Source organism: Tamandua tetradactyla, chromosome 19 (genome assembly GCF_023851605.1).
Source record: "Tamandua tetradactyla isolate mTamTet1 chromosome 19, mTamTet1.pri, whole genome shotgun sequence".
NCBI classification, from domain to species: domain Eukaryota; kingdom Metazoa; phylum Chordata; class Mammalia; order Pilosa; family Myrmecophagidae; genus Tamandua; species Tamandua tetradactyla.
Genome location: NC_135345.1, coordinates 68,859,358 through 68,880,400, shown reverse-complemented (window position 1 = coordinate 68,880,400; position 21,043 = coordinate 68,859,358). Strand labels below are relative to the sequence as shown.

Sequence of the window (21,043 nt, the reverse complement as noted above, 5' to 3'; positions counted from 1 at the left end):
AAGGTTTAATGTTTCCTACTGATTAGTGTTTGTCTCTTGATTAAATTATATATTTTTTATAATGAGTTCCTCATTTTTCAGCAGTAACATATGGCAGAGTCATCCCTTGGTGTAGACTAAAGGCATTTATGGATTCCTGTCTGGGCAAAAAATGGAACTGCTTTGAACTTCAGGCTCTTGTATGAAAGAGATCTGTAGTAGTTTGTTACAGCTGCTGGAATGCAATATACCAGAAATGGAAAGACTTTTATAAAGGAAATTTATTATGTTTCAAGTTGACAGTTCTAGTGTCAAGAAAATGTCCAAACTAAGGCAGAAGCAAGAGGTTACCTCCACTCAAGAAAGGCTGATATTCTCATGTGAGGGTCACATATATGACTTTATCCTTTCCAACTACCATAAGCTTGAAACCCCAGGTGCAGAATCATACTTTGTACCCTCGAATCTGACATCCTTCAAGAACTCAAGCCCTGGGCGAACCTTTCTGGTGGCCAGCACATTGCAGTCTGTATGGATTCAGAAGGAAAAGCATATAGCATGGGCTGGGCTGGGTATGAGCAGCTGGGCCTTGGGGAGGGTGCTGAAGAGAAGAGCATATGCCCCTTCATTCCCAGGCTGCCTGATGTCTCCTCAATACTTGTGGGACCTCTATAGGGTATGCTGTGACCAAGGGATGGTCACCTTTTTGCCTAGGGCATGGGCATCAACTACTAGCTGGGCACAGGTCAGGATGAGGTTGCTTGGCGCCCTGTGAAGATGATGGGCAAACAGTTGGAGAACCGTATGGTCTTGTCCATTTTCAGAAGAGGCCAGCACACAGTCTTATTAGTGAAGGACAAGGAACGGAGCTTATGAAACCTCTGAGGGCCTGGCTCCAGCCCCCAGTCTCCCTCATGGAATAGGGAAGCAGTGACCACTACAGATCCCAGCAGCCTGCTCCCCAATCCCAAGTACTCTGTCCACTCTTTCTTTCCCATCAGCAGAACAGAATTCCTTTCTTCTCTGTCTTCCTCCTTTTGGGAATCATCATAGGACCTGCAGAAGAAGGGGAATGAAAGGAAGATGTGTGGGAGTTTGGGTCAGAAGGACCATTCTTCACTCCAGACCTATGTAGCTAGCCCTTTCTACTACATTACTACTTCCTGTGATTCTGAATAGCCCTGGCCTTGTCTCCTGCAAGAAACAAAAGTTCCTCCTCTGGGCATTTGGTGTCCACACTCTGAATAATTTGGGCTCCATCAAGCCTCATTGTAGTCATGTGCACTCTTCCTGTTTCTAGCTGTCCACAGGCAGACAAATGGTACAGTCTTCAGATCCAGCTGCCCTGGCTCTGCTTGGGGAAATGGAGAAGAGGCTGGACTACTCAGCCATGGACAACATTAAGCAGATATTCGGCTCTGAACAGGTGTTTGTGGGGAAAAGAGGACAGTGATCCTCCATGTGATGGAAAACCAATCCCCCAGAAGAACAAATCATTCTCCTGCCCCTCAGATATTGCCTGCTTGTGACACAACCCAGCTTGCTTCACCTGCAGCCAAGGGCCTGAACTCAGAAGGAAAACACTCCCAGCAGGACATGGTGTGAGGGGAGAAGAGGACAAAGAGTTTTATAAAATAACTTATAGCCATATTGAGAGAAGGTGGAGGGAGAAAGAGGGTTGAGGGGTTAGGGCTGGTCCAAAGAAAGGGAATTATCAGCTTGTACAGTGGCTGAGAAAATAGTTCTTTTAAAAGTAAAATATTTTGGAGGGGAGAGTGAATATTAAATATTAATATTTAATATTCAAATATTAAAATATTTGAATAAATTTAGAGTTTATTTGAAAAAAAAAAAGGCTGACGCTGTCCAGAACACCTCTGTCAGCTGGGAAGGCACATGGCTGGCATCTGCTGGTCCCTTTCTCCTGGGCTCTGTTGTTTTCAGCCTCTGTTTTCTGTGGGGGTTCCTAACTCAGCATATGTGGGCCTTCACATATGTGCTTCTGGGGACACAACTCTGAGTTTTGGCTTGCTTAACATCTCATTGGAAGGCACATGTTGATGTCTGCTGGGCCTTGCATCTCCAAACATCTGGGTCTCATGTTGGCTTTGTCAGCTCTGAAGCAATTGTTCTCCAAGTGTCTGCATCTGCCTGTCTTTGTCTGTGTCTGCATCTGCTCTGCTCTTTCTCCAAAATGCTTCCTCTTTTAAAGGACTCCAGTAAATTGATTAAGACCTGCCTCAAATGGGTGGAATCACATCTAATCATTAGGCCAAACCCAAAATTTGGTGTATCACATGTTAGTAGAGAGAATCTAATAAAAAATGTCCACCTTACAAGATTGAATCAGGATTGAAACATGTCTTTTCTGGGGCACATAATAGTTTCAAACTGGCACAAGGTCTAAAATGCTTAATACATACTTCTGTAACACCTCTTGCATGGCCTTTCAGAGGGAACAAGTTATCTTCTCATTGTTGAGAAATAGAGAGTGAAAATGCAGATACTGATGATGGATGGTATTTTAGTTTGTAACTAAACTAAAAGTTGTCAGTTTACAGTTCTAAGGCTGTGAAAATGTCCAAATTAAGACAAGGCTATAAAAATGTCTGAACTAAGGCACCCAGAGACAGCTGACTTGGCATAAAAAGGCCTGGACATTTGGGGTTTCTATCTGAACTGGAAAGGCACATGGTGTTGTCTGCTGACTTTCTCTCTAGGCTTCTCAATAGCTTCTCAGGGGGTATTTTCTTTATGCATCTCCAAAGGTTTCAGGCTTTGTGAGCTTTGTTGGCTCTGGTGGCTCTAAAGATTTTTCCAAAATGGTTCTCTCTCAAAGGGCTCCAGTGAGCAACCCCACCTTGAGTGGGTGGAGACAGATCTCCATGGAAACCACCTAAACAAAAGTTACTACCCACAACTGGGTGGGTCACATCTCCATGGAAACAAACAAACAAAAATCCCACTTAGCAATATTGAATGATGATTTAAGGACATAACTTTTCTGGGGTACATAATAGGTTCAAACCAGCACAGCTGTCTTTCCAAGGTCACTAAGGGACTCACCATCAAACTCGCCAAGTAGCCTGGGGACTTTAGTTCAAAGACTAGGATCTCCAAAGATGTTCCATTTCCAGCTGGTTTAGTAACTATGTAAAGTATCACAGTGGTGCACTTTTATTATTTGTTAGCACCAAACACACAAATATACTGGATGATTTTATATTTGTTTCTTTGTTACCTTTATCTTTACACTAGGTCAAGTAAATATTTTATGTTTCATATGATGCTCAGGGAAATCTGGGCCAGATTTTAGTTCAATTTATGGAGAGGCTAACAGGGTATGGTACCTGAAAGCTTTTTTTCCTCTGATTCTTCTATTCTGAATTTCAGAATTCTACATGTTCAAGGTAAGTACTGGATGAAAAAGGTATTTTCAGAGTAATTTAGGATAAATTGCTATATGAAGTTTTCTCTATTAGCACAGTTTCTTACACTAACTGGAGATCCAGACCCCTTTGCTGATCTTAGACTCTGCATCAGTAAAAGAGTCTGTCAAAGCATCTTTATGTGCAGTGCTTCTGGAAGAGGGCTGGGCCCAAGGAAGCCTCATTTGTCATGATCCCAGATTTCAATACTCAGTGACCTGTGACTTTAGTGGGAAGAAGATGAGTTTGGCTTAGGTGGGAGACAGCCTCATAGACTCTGATTGGGTGACCCCATGATGTGGTGTAGCATTTGAAGTGGCCTCAATCCTTGGTGGTTCCAAACTGTATGCAAAGCAAGAACTTGTCTATCCTTAGCATTTCAAAGCCCTAAGTGGCATATTGAAAAAGAATAAAACCCTGCCATAACACTTTAAGTGGTGCACTAAAAATTTAATCATGTAATACACAGATTCATGTTACAAAAAGGTAAATGAAAGGACTGGGCAAGCTTGTGCATCTAGCTGGCTGAATATTTTGAGGTATAGGGGGGTCAAAAAGCCTAGGGTCAGTCATGTTGTATTTGAATTTCTGTTACTGGAATATGTTATCATGGAATTTTATTGTATACGATTTTCCCCCTTGGCCTCCTTTGCCTCTCTTTCTCTCCCTTCCCTTATAATGTCCCAGAGCTGGATGACCAGACTTCTTTTTAATTTTTTTTTTTTGTTAAATCCTTTTCCTTCTGGTCTTCAGATGCAAAACCAAGCCTTAATAGGACTTAGGTATTTAGAGAAGGGATTCTCTAGAACATGAGAGAAACTGATCTTTTCCACTAAATATCAACCTTTGTATCTTAAAATGAGAGCCAAAGGAATTTATGAAAATTCTTTCTATTTTTACAGGCTTTCAAATGTATTGTCTTATTTCAAAATATTATTTTGTGTATCAGCCATGGAAAACAAAATTTTTCTCCTGGCATCCTTTCTGTTTCACTTCTAATCTTGATTCTAGAAACATATGGATAACTTTGTTAAAAAATAAGGCCACTTAATTATTTAAAAAATATTGTTCTCTGCTAGTATACTTAGTGAATCCCTCCACTTGAGACCTGTTTTATGTGCTCTAAGTGTGTATAAGGTTTTTGCAATCATTCTGAAATTCTGTGTATGTGTGTGCATATAAATATTGTTACAAGTGCTAATATTATTGAGAACCTACAATCTGTCAACCACTGTTCTAAGTGTTTTAAGTGCATAGTCTTAAGTAATGCAATTTGCTTGAAAATCCTGTGAGGTAAGCAACATTGTCATTCTCTTTTGGCAGATGTGGTGACTGGATTTCAGAATGATTAAATAATTTTTCCAAGGTCTATATGTAACAAGTGACAGAGCCAGAATTCAAAACTGGGTAGTTTGTGTTAACTCTAACTCCAATTTTATCTCCAAGTTGGACACTCTAACTACAATTCTATCATCTACATTCTACTGCCATAGCTAATAGGATATGTCATTCTGACTCCCTTAGGTAAAATTAAACTTTAGCCAACTGTAGATAGTAAGAAAACTTGCTGTGTTAGTCAGGGTTCTCTACAGAGATAGAACCAACAGGAGATATCTGTAAATATGAGATATATAGGGTGTTTCAGGAAACTGTGGGAATGAAGAGTCCAAAATCCATAGGCAGGCTATGAAGCTGGAGGTTCCAATGAAGGATCTAGATAAATTCCACAGGAGAGGCTCACTGTCTGAAGCAGTGAAAGAGTCTCTCTCTTTCCTTAAAAGCTTTTGGTTGATTGGATTATTTCATTGTGGGAGACATGCCTTGGTTGATCGCAGATGTAATCATTCACAGATGCAATAACAAACTGATAATTTAGTATACTAGCCTTCCAGTTTATCAGCCAGCCCCGAAATATCCTTACAGCCATGGTCAGGCCAGTGCTTGCTTGACCAGACAACTGGGCATAATCACTTGGCCAACTTAACCCCAGAACCTAACCATCACAGTTCACCCCTTGTCAACTTGGCAGCTATGCACATCACCTTGAAACAGCTTAATTTCCAAATAGAACTCAATAGCAGACATATATTTCACCTAACAATATCAACTGTCCCGTGTACAACTGGAAAAACACAGCATCTCTTCAGAATAGGCTGCAAATCCTTAGGTAACATTGACACTTAAGCTTCATAGTCCAATGACAAATACTATAACATGAACAATACAACTTATGTCACATGATAAGAGGAAAGAAGAGATTTGCTTTATGTAAAAATATAAACATACTCATAACAAAACAGGGAGAAAAAATTCATACAATCATAGTCCTTGTTTCTGCAACTGGTCATGTCATAGTACACATTTATTACTAAATGTCTTCTACTACACTTTCAATGTTCCCTTTATCCTGAGCAAGCAATTCAGCTGGTTGTAGCTCTTTGCCTAGTGAGGTGACCTAAAACTTCATTCCTGAAGTTTCTGGGCCACTGGTAGTCCTGCTTGAATTGGGTTGTTGCAGTTTTCCACTGACTTTAAACACAGGGCATGGTAGTATTAAGAGGTGCCCTAGGGCATCTCCTGTATTCCAGGAAAACTGTTCTTTACCTTCATTGTGCAGTTGCAGTCCTGTTTCCCCTTGATAGTAAGGGTCAGTCACCCCAGACGGAACAGTAATCCCTTTCATGCTTGTTGATTCAGTGGCATAGGAACCCCAAAGTGGCCAGGTGGCAGTCTTAACTTCTAGTTCAATGGAGTCATTGTTGTGTCTCCTGATAGTAGTACTCTTCCTTTTGGAACTAAGACCTATAGACCTGCAGAGCTTAAGGTTTCAGGGACAAGAAGCAAAAATTTTCCTAGTGGATCACTAGGGGTGATAATTAGTCGTGCCCCTCCCATTTCCACACCTTGATTCTTGGACCTGTGAATGGTGGCTATGGGAGAAATAGCACCATAGAGTGGATGCTGGTTCAGAGCATACGCAGTGTCCTAGAGAACATTGCTCCAGCCCTGCATGGTATTGCCACCTAGTTGCCACCAAAAGTGGGTCTTCAAAAGGCCATTCCACCATTCTATCAACCTAGCTGCCTCTGGATGATGGAGAACATATTTAAAAAAAGGAAGACACCCCAAAATGGGGGACCCTTAACTTCCAAAATACCTTCGGATTTGAGAATGCTGTTATTGTCATAATACCTGTAGATAGGCTGGGGCTGAGACAAAGGCAGGCATCCTTCTGCTGGAGTGAAGTAAACTTCTGGGTGACCAGAAGAACCACGTGTTTGACTATTTGCTGGATTTGGTCAATTGACACCCAAGTCTCAAGCTCACTCATTTATGTGCCTTCCAGTATTGTACAGACTGGAAAATTAAGAATTAATTTCCCCAAATCCTTTTCCTCTGGGATTCTGGAAGAGAATTATGTGTGTGCATTCGAGAGATTTGAAAAATGAAAGTGAGGTAGGTCATTCCTGCTGCTGTTTTAGCTGGCAAGTATAGCTGTACAGATGTGTTAGGAGGCAGATGCACTACCTTTGTTCACTAGCTTTGGGGGAGTCAACAGAGAGAGTTGCAGAGGTGGTAGTGGTGATCTTTTGATTCCACAACACGTGACTCACACCATACCCTGAACAACTGAACCCAGTCACCCACCCCTACTCCCCAAACTCCAAGCACCCCTGCCCCCTACCACCACCCAAATACAGCCCAACCCACCTCTCCTGCACCACTCCCGAGCACTACCTCCCCCTCCCTTTTCCCTGCAGGCCATTGTCAGTACATAAAGGCTGTGGGTGTTTACCTTCATACTCAGGCTACACACCCCCATAGAGTCACACAGCCTCACTACCCCCCCCCCCGCCAGCTCTGAGCATCAGTTTACAGCACTCTTAAACCCATGCATGCACTCAGACCCCAGTCATGATCCCTCAGCTCTGGGAACATCAGTATAAGGCACTCCTAGACTCGTTCATGTGCATGGCCCTCAGGCATGCTTTCCAGCTCTGAGAAATTGCTGACCTATGCAGCGGGTCATATCTGCCTCTGCCCACAAAGGTATAATGCCAACCTGCTGCCTATGCATGCACACAAAGGGCCAAGCACCTTAGAACACTGCACACCAGGATTATGACTACCAAGACTTTGTGCACCTGCACAGCTACATCCTCCCTAGCCACTGGGTGCCCACATTCACAAGCACCAGTGTAACATCCTTAACCTGAACCTACACCTGCCCTGCAATGCATAACTGCACTGTTGCATCCTGCCATATAGCATGCACTCTGCTGCACATCCATTCCACAAACACAAGTCTTTAGACTACTGAAAGAAATCAGCTCCCAAAGTAAATAAATCAAGATATTTACATGCGATGAAAATAACAAGATCTCTAAGCATATCACAATACAGAGAGATATAGCCCAGCCTAATGACCAAATTAAAACACCAGAGAAGATACAGGCATTGGAATAACTAATCAAAGATGTTCATACAACTCTACTTAATAAATAAGTGAGATGGCAAATGATAAAAAGGAAATCAAGAAGGTAGTAGAAGAGCATAAAGAGGAATTTAAAAGAATAAATAGAAAAATAGCAGATATCAAAGATTAAAGACTCTATTGAGTGAAACACACGAGAAAATGGATGACACTTGAGGACATTATGCTCAGTGAAATCAGCCAGACACAAAAGGATAGATACTGTATGATTCCACTTTTATGACCATGGTAAAGGTATAATCAGAGGCTTATAATACAGTATATAGGGGAATTAGAGACACATAGAAGCTAGAGAATGGTGAATAGTTAGCTAATGAGGTGGAACTCCAATGTAAGGGAACAGATAGGAGTGAAGGTGTTTCTCTAGAGGGTCCTTAAGTACTATTACCATATTGAAGATGAACAAGATTGAAAGGCATTGTATAGACCTATGTGTCCCACTGATTAACACTAGAAATATAAATTAGTTCTTGCAAGAATTACTTCAAAGGTATGATTCATATATAAAGAATGTTGTCCAGGGTACAGGGGGAAAATTGCTATTGCATGCTATGGCCTGTGTTCAAAAGGAAACTATCAGCACTGCCACAGCAACAGCAGAGGTAAATAATGGTGGAGGGACAAGAGTTAAGAGGAGGTTTAGATTTCCTATTTGGACAGGGAAGCATTTTCTTTCTCTTGGGAAAAATGAAATTATGTAGAATTGAGGATGTTGATGGACTGTGGACTTCTGGCACTCTACGTGATGCCTGATTAATGCAGTGACTGAGAAGTAGATTGGTGAATGATGGTGCATATTTATGAATGAACGTTGCACTGCTACAAAAAGGTATGAAGTCATTTGCTTGTGGCTCAAGAGCACATGAAGATATGCTTGTTTTCATAAGCTTGTGGGGAGCCACAAGCAAATGACTTAGTGCCAGTGAATGGGTATTTTCAATCTTAGATACCCATTTCTTACAATTTTCAGTAGTCAATTTTTCCACAGTATCTTTCTTATCAACTTTTACAACAAGCTGCATACCCTTACCCTCCTAATCCAGATGTGCTGATAGAAGTTCCTTGGACTTATGCTCCATGGCAACAAGAGCCCTTTCAGCCAGGACATTGAAAATAGTCTTCTGTCTACTGAAATAAAAGAAATTTAACAAGTTCTTCCAAAAAAAAAAAGGTATGAAGTTGTGAGGCATGCAATGATATGAATGAACAGGTGGGACATTTGGTGAGGAAAAATAAGCCAGAAACAAAAGAACAACAATGGTATGGTCTCCTTTAGAAAATGCTTATAAGAAAACAGTGGTCTAGATCGTAAGCTTTTATAGCAGACATGTTAAGCCTGGAGTGATAATTATTATTTCTGGATTTAGAAAGGCTGTTTTATACACACACACACATACACACACACACACACACACACACACACACACACACACACATATATATATATATCTGATATTTAGAGATAAGAATGAAGCCAATAAGGTTGGGGTTAAAGTAATTCAGAACACAGGAGTAAGGAAGACATTGTCTATATTTTGGAACCACACATACTCTTTGAGACCAAAGGCAGAAAGGTTTATTTGGTCTGGAACTGAAATTTTGTGTAGCACATAATCTAACTCAATCTGTCTGTATAGCTCATTTGAACAATTGAAGCACAGGGAGCTCAGAACGAAAAAGAGGTCCTTTAATCTTGTATAGATTAATGTAATGCTTGTATATATCTTGGAGTATATTAAGCAGATAATCAAAAAGTATTGGCAAAGTTCCTTGAGGGGTGGGAGAAAATATAGAACTGTTAAACTTTACCATCAAGGAATTTCTTGATACTGTGTCAAACTTTAGGGACACCCAAATCAATAGACCATGCCCTTGATCCTGAGGCTTATGCTTGCAAAGCTTATGTAGGTAGCAGAGAAGTTTAGACTACCTAAAGGTATGCCTAACAGTTACTTCTGGAGGGCCTCTTTTGTTGCTCAGATGTGGCCTCAGTCTCTAAGCCCAACTCTACATGTAAAATCATTGCCCTTCCCCCTATGTGGGACAGGACATCCAGGGGTGAAAGTCTCCCTGGTGATATGGGAGATGGCTCCCAGGAATGAATCTGGCCCTGACACAGTGGGATCAACAATTCCATCCTGACCAAAAGAGGGAAAAAAATGTAACTAATATAGTATCAATGGCAGAGAGAGTTCAAATAGAGTCAAGAGGCTACTCTGGAGATTGCTCGGGCAATATATGATTCCACAAGGGTTCCATGCAATAGTGTAACTGTCCAGATGCCTATAACTTCGAGATGGGTCCCTGGACTAGAGAAATCCTGAAACCTAGAGAGCCCAACCTCTCCAGAACATCAGATAGTTCCATCTCCCTATCCCATATTAGTGACAGACCCTCCCAACATGAAAAAGTTAGAATGATCATAGCCCAAACACCCCTAAACAGAGGGATGGAAAGAGCAAAAGTGATGGTGGGGTTATACAGAGAAGATAGGATTTAACAAATGAATATGTTTGCTGAATCATTAGATTGATATATCTTTTAGTCTCCAGTATCTTAGAGAAGCTAGAAGACAAAACTTAATATTTTGGAATTGTAACCCATTGTCATGGTCAGGTTCATGTGTCAACTTAGCCAGGCAGTGGTACCTATCTGTCTGGTTGGGCAAGTGCTGGCCTGTCTGTTGCTATGAGGACATTTCATAGAATTAAATCATGATCATGTCAGTTGCATCCACAGCTGATTCCATTTATATCAGCCTGGAGTTGTGCCTTCTGCAACGAGTAATGCTTAATCTAATCACTGGAAACCTTTTAAGGAGAATTCAGAAGAGACAGACATTCCTCTTTTGCTTTGGCTAGTGAGCCTCTCTGTGGTGTTTGTTCAGACCCTTCATTGCAATCATCAGCTTCACAGTCTGCCCTCCAGATTTTGGACTCTATGTTCCCATGGTTACATGAGACACCTTTATAAATTTTATATCTACAGATATTTCCTGCTGATTCTGTTTCTGTAGAGAACCCTAACTAATACAGCTTGGTACCAAGAGTGGGGTGGTTCTTCAGAAACAGAAACTTAAAAGCTGGTTGTGCTGGTTTAAAAGGATGTATGCCCCCTAGAAAAGCCATGTTTTAACCAAAATCCCATTTCATAAACATAGAATAATCCCTATTCAATACTGTATGTTTGAACTGTAATCAGATCATCTCCCTGGATGATGTGGTTTAGTCAAGAGTGGTTGTTAAACTGGATTAGGTCATGACATGTCTCCACCCATTTGGGTGTGTCTTGATTGGTTTATTGGGGTCCTATAAAAGAGGAAATGTTTTGGAGAATGGGAGATTCAGAGAGAGCAGCACCACAGAGCAGAGTCCACGAGCCAGTTACCTTTGGGGATGAGGAAGGAAAATGCCTTCTGGGGAGCTACATGAAACCAGAAGCCAGGAGAGAAAGCTAGCAGATGATGCCGTTTTCACCATGTGCCTTTCCAGCTGAAAGAGAAGGCCTGACTGTGTTCACTATGTGCCTTCTCAATTGAGAGAGAGACTGTGAACTTCATTGGTCTTCTTGAATCAAGGTATCTTTCCCTGAATGCCTGTGATTGGACATTTCTACAGACTTGCTTTAATTGGGACATTTTCTCAGCCTTAGAACTGTAAACTAGTAACTCATTAAATTTCCCTTTTTAAAAGCCATTCCATTTCTGGTATATTGCATTCCGGCAGCTAGCAAACCAGAACACTAGTTTTTACAATTGGTTTTCTACTCCAACTGGAATCAAAGGCACTAAGGACTCTGATTCCTGTAATCAGAATTATACTGTCTATCCATGGAGTGAGTAGGCAAAAAGGATACTTAAAATATCACATTGGATTATTCTAATGCTTCACTTGTATGAAGTCAGGCTCTAGGGGATGATGTTTTTGACACCGTTACAGAGTTTTGTGGAAATAGGAGGTATAGAGATGTTGATGATTAATGAATGAAAGGGATGGGTTTAAGGCTTCAAATGGGAAGCTTACGCGCTGTCTGATGGATGTAAACGTTTTCATGAGTGTCCTGAAGGAAAATCTTATTTCCTGTAGCCATAAACTTGAGATTTCTGAAATTCAGACTCAGAATCTTATTGTTAGAGTTGTAATTTTACAACATAAACTGAAATCTCAATCTTGCATTATGTTTGCCGTTAAAGTGAAGGCACTGATTGGAAATGAGTGGGACCCTGAAAAATGGGATGGTGACATATGGATTGATCATGATGTCAGTGAAGAGGATGAAACCCTAGGTCATGATGAGTCTTCTTTAGATCACCCTGTAATATAGTATGCCCTGAGGACATAGCTGCCCCACCTCCAGTCTGCCTTGAGGAGTTGGCCATCCAACCTCTACCTGAAGGGATTAGCCCTAGAGTGATTAATCATGTTTCATCAGATGAAACTGCAAATGAATGCCCTGAAGCAAATGGCTTGGAAGACACTTCTATTTCTTTTCATAACCCAACCCCACAACCTCTCATTTCTTCCAGACCTAAAACTCGACAAAAGTCACAACAGGCACAAAAATCACAAAGGTGAGCTACAAAGTATCATACGTGAGGAAGTACAGTATACTCCAAAAGAACTGTGTGAGTTTTCCAATACATATAGACAGAAATCAGGGCAATATGTGTGACAATGGATTTTAAGGGTGTGGGATAATGGTGGGAGGAATATAAAGCTGGATCAGGCTGAATTTATTGATATGGGCCCACAAGGCAGAGATTCTGCATTCAATGATATAGCTCAAGTGGTTAGAAAAGGCATTAACAGTTTGTTTGAATGGTTGACTGAAACATGAATCAAAAGGTGGCTGACATTAGCTGAGGTTGAACTGCCAGAACTACTCTGGTATAATGTAGATGAGGGGATCCACATGCTTAGAGAGGTTGGAATGTTAGAGTGGAGTTATTATGCAAAGCCTGCTTTTACACTCCAGGAATGTCCAGATGATGCACCTTTAATCAGAGCTGTGAGAAATAAATGTGTGAGACTAGCACCATCATCCCTGAAGAGCTCTGTAGTTGCCCTTCTCTGTAGGTCAGATATTACTGTGGGAACTGCTGTCACTGACCTGGAATCCTTAAACACAACAAGGATGACCGATCCCGAGTTAGCAGAAGCCAAGTGGCAGCACTTACTCGCCAAAGACACAAGGTGGATGCGGCTATCCTAATAGCAGACTCAAAGCAGGAGTCAAAATAATCTGACTCGCAGAGACTTGTGGCATTGGCTAGTAAATCACAGGGTACCTAGAAGTACAATAGATGGGCTGCCTACTAAATTCCTGCTTGAGCTGTATAAACAAAAGAGTTCTAGGTCAAGTGAACAGAAGTCTAACTTGAATTACAAAAACAGAGAGTTATGGCCCCTTAATCAATTTCCAGATTTGACAGTTTCAGATCCACAGCCCCTCAAATAAGGGAGAAGCCAGGTCCTTCTAGGAGAGGACCCTGTTACACTACCACAAATTTATACTGTTAATCTTCCTCCAAGCCTTCCCCAAGGAAACCGATGGCATCTTACCAGGATAACTGTGCATTAGGGAAATGGAAATGCTCAACTATTTCAGGGATTATTAGACACTGGTTCAGAAGTGACATTAATTCCAGGGGCCCAAAATGTCACTCTGGTCCACAAGTCAGAGTAGGGGCTTACAAGATGATTGATGGAGTTTTAGTTCAGGTATGTCTCATAGTGGCCCCAGAACCTAATCTATAGTTATTTCCCCAGTACAGAATGCAAAATTGGAGTAGACATACTGAGCAACTGGCAGAATCCCCATGTTGACTCTCTAACTTGTGGAGTGAGGGCTGTTATGGTGGGAAAGCCCTAGTGGAAGCCACTAGAACTGCCTCTACCTAGAAAAATAGTAAATCAGAATCAATACTGGATTCCTGGGGGGATTGCAGAGATTACTGCCACTCTCAAAGGATGCAGGGGTGGTGATTCCCACCATATCCCCTTCAGCTCTCCTATTTAGCTTGTGCAGAAAACAGGTGGGTATTGGAGGATGACAGTGGATTATTGTAAACTCTCCCAAGTGTTAACTCCAATTGTAGCTGCTGTTCCAGATGTGGTATCATTGCTTGAGCAAATCAATACATCCCCTGGTACCTGGTATGCAACTATTGATCTGACAAATGCTTTTTTCTCAATAGCTGTTAGTAAGGACCACCAGAAACAGTTTGCATTCAGCTGGCAAGGTCAGCAATATACTTTTAGTGTCCTACTTCAGGGGTATATAAACTCTCCAGGCTTATGTCATAATCTTGTCCGCAGGGACCTTAATGATTTCTTTCTCCCACAAGGCATCACACTGGTCCATTATATTGATGATATCATGCTGATTGGACCTAGTGAGCAAGAAGTAGAAACTACTCTAGACTTACTGGTAAGGCATTTTTGTGTCAGAGGAGGGAAGACAAATCCAATAGAAATACAGGAGCCTTCCACCTCAGTGAAATTTCTAGGTGTCCAGTGGCATGGGGCATGTAAGATATCCCTTCTAAACTGAAGGATTAGTTGCTGCATCTGGCCCCTCCTATGACCAAAAAGGAGGCACAATGCCTAGTTGGTCTTTTTGGATTTTGTTGACAACGTATTCCTCATTTGGGTGTGATACTCTGGCCCACTTATCAAGTGAACAGAAAAGCTGCTAATTTTGAGTGGGGACCTGAACAAGAGGAGGCTCTGTGACAGGTCCAGGCTGCTGTACAAACTGCTCTGCCACTTGGGCAATATGATCCAGCAGATCCAATAGTGCTGGAAGTGTCAGTGGCAAATACAGATGCTGATTGGAGCTTTTGGTAGGTCCTTACAGGAGAATCACAGCACAGACCCTTAGGATTTTGGAGCAAAGCCTTACCATCTGCTGCAGATAACTACTCTCCTTTTGAGAAACAGCTTTTGGCCTGCCACTGGGGCTTAGTGGAGACTGAACATTTAACCATGGGCCACGAAGTTACCATAAGACCTGAGTTGCCTATCATGAGCTGGGTGTTACCTGACCCACCAAGCCATGAAGTTGGGCATGCACAGCAGCACTCTATTGTAAAATGGAAATTATATTTACAAGATAGAGCCAGAGCAGGTCCCGAAGGCACAAGTAAGTTACATGAAGAAGTGGCCCAAATGCCCATGGTCTCCACTCCTGCCACATTACCTTCTCTTTCCCAGACCAAAGCTTGTGGTCTCTCGGAGAGTTCCTTACAGTGAATTGACTGAGGAAGAGAAAACTCAGGCCTGGTTTACAGATGGTTCAGCATGATTTGCAGGTACCACCTGAAAGTGGACAGCTGCAGCATTACAACCCCTTTCTGGGGTGTCCTTGAAGGACAGTGCTGAAAGGAAATCTTCCCAGTGGGCAGAACTTCAAGCAATGCACCTGGTTGTTCATTTTGCTTGGAAAGGAAACTGGCCAGAGGTGCATTTGTACACTGACTCATGGGTTGTTCTAATGGTTTGACTGGATGGTCAGGGACTTGGAAAGACCATAATTGGAAAATTGGTGACAAAGAAATCTGGAAAGAGGTATGTGGATAGACCTTTCTGAGTGGGCTAAAACATGGAGATATTTGTGTCCCATCTGAATGTGCACAGCAGGGTGACTTCAGCAGAAGAAGGTTTTAATAATCAAGTGGATAAGATGACCCATTCTGTGGATACCAGTCCGCCTCTTTCCCCAGCATTTCCTGTCATTGCTCAATGGGCTCATGAACAAAGTAGTCATGGTGGTTGGTATGGAGGTTATGCATAGGCTTAGCAACATGGACTTCCACTCACCATAGCTGATTGGCTCCAGTAACTACTGAGTGCCCAATCTGCCAGCAGCAGAGACCCACAGTCAATCTCCAATATGGTACCATTCCCCGAGCTGACCAGTTGGCTACATGGTGGCAGGTTGATTACATTGGACCACTTCTTTCATGGAAGGGGCAATGATTTGCTCTAAATCATTAGACACATACTCTGGATATGGGTTTTCTTTCCCTGCATGCAATACTTCTGCCAAAGCTACCATCTGTGGACTTACAGAATGTGTTATCCATTGTCATGGCATTCCACACAGCATTGCTTCTGATCAAGGAACACACTTCACAGCAAATGAAGTGTGGGAATGGGCACATGCTCATGGAATTATCCAGTCTTACCAATTTGAAAACTCAATTATGGTGCCAATTATGTGGCAATACCTTGAAAGGCTAGGGTAATGTTCTCCAGGAAGTTGTGTATGCTCTGAATCAGTATCCACTGTATGGTGTTGTTTCTCCCATAGCCAGGATCCACGGGTCCAGGAACCAAGGAGTGGAAATGGGAGTGGCACCACTCACTATTACCCCTAGTGATCCACTAAGAAAATTTTTGCTTCCTCACCCTGCTATCTTGAGCTTTGCTAGTCTATAGGTTTTATTTCCAAAAGGGGTAGTGCTTCCACCAGGAGAAACAACGGTTCCATTGAACTGGAATCTAAGACTGCTACTTGGTCACTTTCGGCTACTCATATTCCTGAATCAACAAGCCAAGAGGAGAGTTACATTACTGGCTTGGACAATTGATCCTGACTATCAGGGAGAAATAGGACTGCAACTACACAATGGAGACAAAGAAGGGTTTTCCTGGAATGTAGGAGATCCCCTAGGGCGTCTTAGTACTGTCATGCCCTATGATTAAAATCATTGGAAAATTGCAACAACCCAATCCAGTCAGGACTGCCAATGGCTCTGAAACTTCAGGAATGAAGGTTTGGGTCACCCCACCAGGCAAAGAACCATGGCCAGCTGAGGTGCTTGCTGAGGGTAAAGGGAACATGGAATGAGTAGTGGAAGAAGGTAGTGATAAATATGAACTAAAAGCACATGACCAGTTACAGAAATGAAGACTACAATGCTGTTTTGTTCATGTCATAGTATTTAAGTTATAAGATATCAAGTTTCAGAATGAATATTAGCCAAGAACTTGCACCTTATTCTGGGGAGATTTAATATATTTCTGGTTGTATGCAGGACAATTGAATATTGTTAGGTGAAGAAAAATTGTGCCTTTTATTGTTTTCTATTAAGAAATTAAGTATGATTAAAGGTGATGTGTATAGCTGCCTAATTGAAAAAGGGGTGGACTGTAATGGTCAGGTTCATGTGTCAACTTGGGCCAGGTAGTGGTACCCATTTGTCTGTTTGGGCAAGTGCTCTGGCTGTCTGTTGCTATGAGAACATTTCATAGAATTAAATCATGATCATGTCAGCTGCATCCACCACTGATTTCATTTGTAATCAGCCAAGGGGAGTGTCTTTTGCAGAGTGATGCTTAATCTAATCACCGGAAGTCTTTTAAAGTGAATTCAGGAGAGATAGGCTCTCTTCCTGCCTCAGCTGATGAATCTCTCCTGTGGAGTTCATACAGACCCTTCATCAGAGTCCTCAGTTTCACAGCTTGCCCTATGAATTTTGGACTGTACATTCCCATGGTCACGTGAGACACTTTTATAAATTTTAATTCTATGGAGATTTCCTGCTGAATCTGTTTCTCTAGAGAACCCTAACTAATACATCCATGTCAAACTCTGAAATATGTTCTACAACTAATTGTGGTGCTGTGCTTTGAAATTTATTGCTTTTTTTTGCATAAATGTCATTTTTCACAAAAAAGAAAAAAGTCCATTGTGTTGATAAGAAATATTTATGCGTTGTAGCATATTCTGGAGTAGCTAGAAGGAAAAAACTAAGAGGATCATATTGCAGCCCGTGAAAAACTCTGTGATCTGTCCTGTAAATACTTGTTGAGGGGTTCTTTGGGAACTACTGTTTTTTTTTATCTCCTTGCTTTGTATAAATGATATATTATACAATAAAAAGGTATATACAAAAAGACTGTGCGGTAGTATGGCTGTGATCAGAAAACTTCTGTGCTTCCCCTAAAAAATTTCATCTCTTAAAATTTTAGGGTTGATGTAGTACAAATTTGGTCCCATGGTTGCTAAATTATAACATGAGTTTAATATACAGCCTTACCAGATTGCTTTTTGTGTGTGAGTGTTTGGACATTAATTGATTAGGAAAGACTGGGATGTTAAAAATTGGGATGGGAGCACTTAGGTGGTTTAGGATGAATTTGGGTAGCCTGAACAATGAAACTCCTCTGGGTTTTGTGTGTGTCAAGAGAGAGACTTGCAGAAGTATTGGAAATCTCTTTATTCCTGGATGGAGCTTCAGCACTGTGTTGCTAATTATCAAATGTGGTTCCTCCTTCCTTTCCATGGATCTGGTCATTTATTGGCAGACAATTTGTAAAGACTCTCTTGATGCAGTTATCTTGCTAAGTCAGTGTCAGCTCTCCTCATGTCACATCCCTGCCATTTCTGAATTACCTTGACATAAATCAATATCAGCATATCCCAGGGGCGTTTACAAAGTCTGATCCTGAGGGAAAATCTTCTTATATTTAGCAGTGAAAAGAAGTGCCAAATATTAACAAAGACTAGGAAAAAATGTATAAGAAAGGATATTATGTGTGCTAGACCAGAAAGGAAAGACTTTAACTTTACATTGGGCTGAGTTTAAGGATATGGGTAAACAGTTAAGATATTCTGAATTCAGGGTGTCAATTCAAGGAAATAAGAATTGTTCTAACAATTTGGAAATAGCCATCAGTTGCTACTTTAGAATTCTTGTGTAAGGACTAACTATCCTCATTCTGATGTGATTGAAGTGTTGAGATCCAAGACTCACAAGCACAGCAGTGTGATGGGTGGACCACTAGTCTTAAATGCCAACATAGCATTTTACCTGAATAGATAATCTTATGTGCTTGGCCATAGCCATTTTCTGTGGAATTTTACAGGAGACTATCCTACTGCTGGGAGTCAATCTTGGGAAAATTAATCCTTATCTTTTTTTTCTTCAATAGAGAAGTTACAGGTTTTCAGAACAATCTCACTCAAAATACAGGATTCCCATATACCATCCCACTAGCAACACTTTGTGCTGGTTTGGAACCTTTGTTACTGTTGATGATAGGACATTTAATAATTGTATGAAAATTAAAGTCCATGGTTTAACTTAGAGTTCACTGTTTGTGTAGTGTAGTTCCATGGACTTCAAAAAATTTATTCTATTACCATATATACATTCTATCATATTTGGATATATAGCTCAGTGCTATTAACTGCACAATGTTGTGCTACCATCACCATGATCTGTCACCAAAACATTTCCATCATTCCAAATAGGAACACTATACATTTTAAAACAGTTTTATTAACACACCATACAATACATCCTAAGTGTATAATCAATGGCTCTTTGTGTAATCATATAGTTATGTATTCACCACCATAATCAATATGAAAACTTTCCCACTTCTTCAGGGAAAAAAAAACCCATACCCTTCCCTTATATCCCTTTATTATTGACATTTAACTTTGGTATAGTTCCTTTGTTGCAATTAATGAAAGAATATTACAATTTTACTCTTAACTATAAGACTTTAGGTTGCATTAATTGTATTTCTTACCATATACCGCCCCATTATTGACACCTTATAAAGGTAACATATATTTGTTGTAGGTCATATAAAATTTTTCTTATATTTGTATGATTAATCATCATCATCATTCACTCAAGGTTTTGCTTAGTTATATAGTCCCAATTTTTATCCTCTAGCTTTCCTTCTGGTGACATACATATCCCTAGTCATCCTCTCTCAACCATTTTCACATCTATCTCTGTCAATTACATTTGCAATATTGTGCTACTATCACATAGTATTATATTATCCATTTCTGAGTCTTTACAATCAACCTTATTAAACATTCTGTACTCATTAAGCATCAATTGCCCAATTACTACCCTCTTTCTATCTCTGGAGAACTTATACTCTGGAATTTAACTTTCAGAGTTTTCTCATAGATAGTTCATATTAGTAAGACTATACAGTATTTGTCCTTTGTTTCTGGATTATTTCATTCAACATAATGACCTCAAGGCTCATCCACATTGTTGCATTCATTATGAATTCCTTCCTTTCTGCTGCATAATATTCCATCGTATATATATATGTTGTTGATGCAACATTCAGGCTGTTTCTATCTATTGCCAATTATGAATAATGTCACTATAAATATTTGTGCAACAGTCTATTCATTCCCTAGTATAGGGATTGACAGATTATATGGTAATTCTACACTGAGCTTCCTGAGGAACCGGCAAAGTGCCATCAAGAGTGGCTGTACCATTGCTCATTCCTATCCAATCATGAATATTTCTTTCTCTACATGTTCCCTGGTCTTTTTAAATTTTTTTTTTTGATAATTGTCACTCAAGTAGATGTGTAATGGTATCTCATTGTGGTTTTGGTTTACTTTTTCCTACTAGCTAGTGAAATCTAGCATCCCTTTATATGCTTTTTAGCCATTTATATTTCCTCTGTCCATGTCTTTTGCCTATTTTTAAATTGGGTTATTTGGGTTTTTTGTTATTTAAGTGTAGGATTTATTTATATATTTTAGATATTAAACTCTTGTCACATATTTGGTTTCTGAATATTCTTACCCATTGAGAAGGCTGCCTTTTTACTTTATTGACAAAGTCTTTTGATGCAAAAAAGTTTTCAATTTTGAGGAGATTTCATTTAATATTTCTTCTTTCATTGTACCTTCAGGTATAAGGTCAAGGAAACCCCTCCTACCACAAGATCCTTATATTTTCTTCTAAAAATTTTATGGTCTTAGCTCTAATATTTAAGTCTTTGATCCATGTATGACTCAGGGTTCTCTAGAGAAATAGAACTAATAGGAGATATCTGTAAATATGAGATGGATAAAAGTGTCTCATGCAACTGTGGGGATGCAAGAATCCACAACATATAAGTTAGTCTGTTAGGCTGGCAACTCTAAAGAAGTTCCTTGATGATCTCTACAGTAGAGGTTGGCTGGCTGAAGAAGGAATGAAAATTCTCTCTCCTTCCTTAAGTCTTCAATTGATTGGCTCAAATCTAACTGATTGGATTCTTTCATGTGTGGAAGACACACCCTTAGTTGATCACAGATGCAATCAGTCACAGATGCAATCAACTGACTGGTGATTAATAAACAAACCTTCTGGGTTTCA

At 40.5% G+C, this 21,043-nt stretch overlaps 1 long non-coding RNA gene across 1 annotated transcript in view; it reads left to right on the top strand.

Moving 5' to 3' along the window:
- Positions 1 to 2,966: 2,966 nt before the first annotated feature.
- LOC143663668 (uncharacterized) overlaps positions 2,967 to 21,043 on the top strand; it is an 80,847-nt gene continuing 62,770 nt past the window's right edge. Inside the window, exon 1 of the long non-coding RNA XR_013166109.1 lies at positions 2,967 to 3,389. This is a non-coding gene — a long non-coding RNA (uncharacterized LOC143663668). The remainder of the gene's footprint in view (positions 3,390 to 21,043) is intronic.